The following is a 6,626-nucleotide window of genomic DNA, read 5'->3' on the forward strand; positions in this document are numbered from 1 at the left end:
GAGCTGAGCCAGAGCATGAAGGAACAGGCTGTAGCATCTCAAAATCAGGTTTTAGCTGCCTTTGCACCCTTGCAAGTGTCAATTAAGTGGCCTCAGAAGAAAGGACAATCACAAATTAAATGTTTTCGCTGTGGAAATATGGGTCACATCCGGAAAGAATGTCCCCTTGGAACTGTGTGGTGCCAATATTGCCACAACGATACTCATGACTCCGCAGCATGCTGAAAAAAGTCGGGAAACGGGAAGACCAGCGCGAAGGGACCCCGCGCAGTGACACAAGTAGCGGCCCCCAACCCCAGTGTTTTTCCAGTACAAGTGCAGCAGCCCTGCACCCAGCTACCCTACAGCCAGCCACCCTACAGCCAGCCGCAACAGCCTTGCGCCCAGCAACCAGTGGGAGTCTCAGGTTGGACTTGGCAACCTCAATAGACTATACCCTGATTGACACCAAGCCCCAACGAATTCCAACAGGAATTAAAGGGCCCATCGCAATAGGGGGACAAGCTGTTGGAGCTTTGCTCATTGGCCGTTCGTCTGCAACCATGGTGGGACTAAACGTCGCAGTGGGACTGATTGATGCGGATTATAAAGGAGAAATATACATTATGGTTCAGACGCTGTACCCCCCTCTACATATACCTGCTGGGACTCGCATTCTCAACTGATCCCATCACCCCGCCTGGCTCAGGGGCCAGCTATTACAGGTTCACAACGTGGCAAGGGAAGCTTTGGATCCACTGGCAAAATGATATTAGTGACTGTGGACTTAAAGCAGCGACCAAGAAAACAGGTTGTTTTGCAATTTAGAGATCAGTCAATTACTTTAACAGCTTTGCTAGATACTGGCGCAGATGTCACAGTGGTGGCAGCCCAAGAATGGCCACCACACTGGCCCACGATCGTTTCTGCAGATACAGTTGCAGGTGTTGGGAGGACTGACGCTGGCTAAAAGATCACTGCCACTACAATTGATTATGGAAGGGCGAACCGTGTCTTGCTCAGTGTCAATAATTCCTCTTCCAGATGGGGTATCTGCACTGATTGGGCATGATGTGCTTGCTCAGATGGGAATGGTGCTGACTACAGACCACCCTTTATAGCTACGGCCATTGCATGGACTTTCCCAATTCCTCTCCGGTGGAAAATTGATGAGCCGGTCTGGGTTGAGCAGTGGCCTTTAAAACGGGAAAGTCTCCTTCATGCACATGAGTTGGTGCAAGAACAGTTCACACAGGGACACCTCAGATTGTCCACAAGTCCTTGGAATACACCTATCTTTGTCATCAAGAAAAAGTCTGGCAAATATAGACTGTTACATGACCTGAAAGCGGTCAATGCTCAGATGCACAATATGGGTGCCTTACAACCTGGCTTGCCAAACCCAGCTATGTTACCTGAAGGTTGGTCCCTCCTGATTATTGATTTAAAAGACTGTTTTTTCACAATTGCATTGCACGAAGATGACAAACAGCGCTTTGCATTTACTTTGCCTTGCAACTAATAGAGAGGGACCTGACCAACGATTTGAGTGGACAGTTCTCCCACAGGGGATGCGAAACTCTCCTACACTTTGTCAATTGTATGTTGATACAGCATTAGAGCCTATTCGAAAGGCGTGGCCAGAGGTTATAATTTATCATTATATGGATGACATTCTCCTTGCTCAATCTCAACCGTTTACAACGCAACAAAAGCAGCATCTAACGAAACAACTGCAACGGCAAGGTCTTGTAATCGCAGCAGAGAAAATTCAAGAATCCAGTCCATAGAAATATCTAGGATGGACAATTACCAATCAGCATATTCGGCTGCAAAAACTCACAATTGGCATAGAAGTTCGTACGCTACATGATGCACAACGTCTTCTCGGAGACCTGCAGTGGCTACGACCAGTTGTGGGCATCCCCAATGATCATTTAGAAAAACTGCAACCACTCTTGAAAGGTACAGACCCTGTAACCAAAACAAAAGTTTCTCCACAACAAAAGACAGTATTGCAGGACATTGCTCAAATGGTAGCAACTCATGCTACACATCGTCGTCAGGAAGGAGTGCCTATTAACATCACCATTCTGTTAGGGGATCAGCACATGCTTGGAGCTCTTACACAGCCAAAAATAAAAACGGGGGAGAATCAGAGGGACCATATCGTATTAGAATGGATTGCTCCTCTGTTACAACCAAAACGAACAATTCAAGAAAAAATTCTGACTTTAGCAGAGCTTGTAAGAAAAGGCCGCCTTCGAGTCCTGCAGATTACTGGAGAAGCACCAGCAGAAATTCAGATTCCAATAAAACAAGAAGATCTGAACTGGTATCTTGTGAACTCTCCTGACTTACAAAAGGCGTTGCTAATTGATGGATCAACAATTAGCATAAAACCAATAAAGTCATCAGTTTTATCGTGGATGACAAATCAGGGATGGATTAAAGTGCCTAAATGCTCAGCCAACCATTGCCAGAGGCAGTCACTGTTTTCAGAGATGCCGGAAAGTGATCTCGAACGGCTGCAGCAACCTGGAGAGATAAAGTGGGATGGCATCATCATGTGCTAACTGCACAACAAGAAGACTCTCTACAGACCCTAGAACTTTGGGCTGTGGTGTGGGTCATGTCACGTTGGTTACATGAGCCATCGAACATTGTCACTGACTCCTTACACGTAGCAGGAGTGTCTAATCGTATCGAAGATGCTAGCATCAAGGCGATTAAAAATAAGCGACTTGCAGATCTCTTAATGCAAATGCAGAGAGCCATAGCCCAAAGAACTGCTAGTTATGCTGTGTTGCATATTCGCAGTCATCAGTGGGATCAGGGCCTAGGAGAAGGCAACGCACGTGCTGACTGTTTAGTGGCAATTACAGGGGAGGCTCTGCTGTCACCTTATTGCCGAGCACGAGAAGCCCATGCTAATTTTCATCAAAATGCTCGAGGCCTGCACAAAGCATACAAACTTCCCATAGAGGAAGCTAGAGCTATTGTTAAAGCCTGTCCAGTTTGTAGCCATCATAATCATGGAATAGGTCTTGGTGTGGGGGTTAATTCCAAAGGATTACAGGCCAATGAAATATGTCAAATGGATGTTACACATGTCCAAGCATTGGGACGATTGAAATATTTGCATGTTGCCATAGACATTTTTAGCCATATGATTTGGGCCACGCCCCAACCAGGAGAGAAGGCGAGAAATGTGAAGCGACATCTTGCCAGTTGTTTTGCAGTATTAGGGGTGCCTCAGACTATAAAGACAGATAATGGGCCTGCCTATATCAGTAAAGCAATTGTTCAATTTATGCAGCTATGGGACATCAAACATATAACTGGCATTGCTCATTCCCCAATGGGTCAGGCTGTAGTAGAGAGAGCGAATGGCACAATAAAAAGATATCTTGAAAAGTTTCAGAATACCAAGGACCCGAGAGAAAGGGTTGATAAAGCATTATTTGTTTTGAATCATTTATGTGTGTTTGGTGATCAGTCAGAACCCCCTGTAGTTAAACATTATGGGGTGATCAAACAAAACAGGCCACCTGTCATGTGGGTTGGGTATAAAGACCCAAAAACAGGACAATGGGATGGACCTGCTGAAGTTATCTTTGTAGGTAGGGGTTATTTGTGTATTTCTACTTCCACAGGTAACATCTGGATCCCTAGTCGGTGGACTAAACCTGCTGTGGAACATCTGACACAACAAAGACAAATAGCAGACTCAGAAGTCCTGGAAGTGATGGTCAAACCTGCAGAGACAGAATGAGTTATTTAACTGTTTTGTTCTTGTATTTTTCTTTGAAACTATTGATGCTTTGTAGTACTGAACTGATGATTCCACCAAGGCAGAATATGTGGGTAACATGGGCAAACGCAACTGGTTCTACTGAGTTTTGCCTTGCGATGGCATCTGCCACGGATCCTTTTCGTACCTGCCTGATAGGCATTCCAGGTTTTAATGAAACTTTGTTTGCTCAATTCTCAATTGGCAACTGCAGGAATAGTGTGTTATCAGGTAATTGTTCAGCAGCATTGATCCAAGGGTCAAATATTACTCTCCCTTGGGACCCACAAGAATTAAATTTGTTGGATTCCCAGGCTATTGGCAATGTCACTGGAAATTGGACCCCTACTTGTATAGTGTTTGGACCGAAATATGCTGGTAAGCCCTACCCAGTAAGCTGGCAAGATATTTCCCCTACTATGGCAGAGTATAGACTGGGATCAGGCTACTGTGGATATAATAACTCTAGTAAAAATGTAACCAGGATGGGAGTCATTGGGGCAACTCATACTTCCGGCCCTATAGAACTAATTTGGGTTAATGATACTGCTAAAGCTTTGCCTTCAGGAATATTTTTGATTTGTGGTGATAGAGCATGGCAGGGAATTCCTCATAATATTGTTGGTGGACCCTGCTACCTAGGATCGCTAACCATTTTTGCCCCTCGCTTTGCTGAGTTGAGAAATATTCCCATGCAGAAGGTTCACAGAGAACGCAGCATTGGGCTAGCGCCAACATGTGATGATGGGGTAGAATTATTAAGTGTAGCAGCTAGGACAGCATTAGCTATATTTATTCCAGGAGCAGCAGCTGGAAATGCTTTGAATAATCTTGCAAACTAGCATGCTGAGCTGAAAAGCAAGCCAATATGACTACTAAGATTTTGGAAGAACTTTTAATGGATCAAAAGAGCTTATGACATGCACTGTTGCAAAACTGAGCTGCTATAGATTTTTTGTTACTTGCTCAAGGTCAGGGTTGTGAGGACTTTGCTGGCATGTGCTGTATGAATCTTTCTGATCACAGTGAGAGTATTCATGCTAGCATACAATATTTGAAACAACACACACAACAAATACAGCAACAAGTTAGTCCTCTGGATGATATTATTACTTCTTGGTTTCAAGGTTGGGGTTTGACACCTATGCTTTCCTTATTATTGTTGCTAGGGTTAAAAATTGTTGGGATTATACTATTGATTATTGTTGTTTGTCAGCTCATACTGTCCTGTGTAAGGAAAAGTCTTAGTCACCTAACTACACAAGTTATGGTTGCACAAAATAAAAACAGGGGAATTGTGGAGGATTGGTTACGTGACAAGGGCCACGTAGACATGTTGCAGATGGCTGAAGAAGTTCTTGGGAAACATCAAACTCAGCTAGTCTGATCTGCTGATGTTGCATGAATATTGCTAACTATCCCCTTGTACGGGCACTATATCCTTGACTGTAGCCATTATACAACAATAGGATGCTTGTGGTTAGCTGAATATGCAAGATAAAGACGTGAGAAACCAGAAATCAAAGGTGGAGCTGACCTATTAAAGTATTATCCAATAGAATAGTTAGATTACAGAATATGCATTAGCTTATTAAAGAACTGCATAAATATAGTGTGCTTGCTGATAACTCATATTGAGTGTCCAAGTCTTCCCTCGCTGTGACAAAGCTGGGCATTTTATGAAGCATTCTGTTTGAACTGGGCCATGAGAAAAAGCTGTTGTGGGAAGAGCTGCTTGCTTAGCCAGCATAAGTCCTTCTGGCCTAAATAAGACTGAATTATAGTTCCTTTATTCCTTGAGCCCCTGTTAGCCCATCATACATGGTCCCTAGAATGGTAATTGCTGCTCTAACTTCTCGAATTAATTTTGGTATATTCCATGGACTCAGCCTTACCATGTGTGATACTGTGAGTCCCTCTATCTTCTTATCTTACCTCTGCCCTCTCCTCCAACACTGCGTAGACTTGACAATTCACAACCAAAATGCCTTTCCTGTCAGAACAGCTCTCTGCAGGCTGGAAAGTGAAATTAATATCACGGGCTCCTAAAAAGAACATCACGGGCTCCTAAAAAGAACATCACGGGCTCCTAAAAAGCACCAACCTGAATAGTCAAGATCATGAAAAACTGGGAGCTTTATTATTGGGTTTTTATTGGCACTGGCAACTTGGGGCCTGAGAGGAGACCTAACACTAGCAGAGAAATTACTTTTCTGAGAACCACTTCCCTTTTCCATTCAGTCTGGAGTCCCGCTCCACAGGCTGCAACTAACTGCAACACCATAGGGGTGTGAAAGCCACCTGCTGCCAGGAACCCTCCAAGTGCCTCTGAGCCATGCTGATAAATTCAGGAAAACCTCTAGAGATGGAACTTCCAAAGCAGTAACACTACAAGTGAGAACACTGCAATAGTCACTTGCCTGAAAAGCTGGAGGGAAAACAGTGCTGCTCTTGGCTTGGACAAGAATGGTGGTAAATGCAGCACTCATTGTTCAAGGTGCACTTACTGATGCAAGCCTACCTAAATGATGCTAATCAGGCCTCCTGTTCTAGGCAAGGTTCCTTCACTGCTGTGCCAGCTTACTCAATAAAGAACCTGCCCCCATTTAACTGATATTTGCTGTATTCTGGATGTTGCAGAATTGTTTTCAGATGGAACAGGCTGAGAAAACATATTGATACATATTAAAATTTCCTTCACTACATTAATTTTTTTTAGCATTGTCAATAGTTTCAATTTACTGAATTTCTTGATACTACAACACTTACAGAAGCTCAAGCGAATTGTTTCATAACCAAAGAAGGGTCAGAAGAAGACTAGTAGTTCTTCTCATGGGAACTTTTGGTACACTGT

This window comes from Heliangelus exortis, chromosome 4, assembly GCF_036169615.1.
Source record: "Heliangelus exortis chromosome 4, bHelExo1.hap1, whole genome shotgun sequence".
In the NCBI taxonomy this organism is placed as follows: Eukaryota; Metazoa; Chordata; class Aves; order Apodiformes; family Trochilidae; genus Heliangelus; species Heliangelus exortis.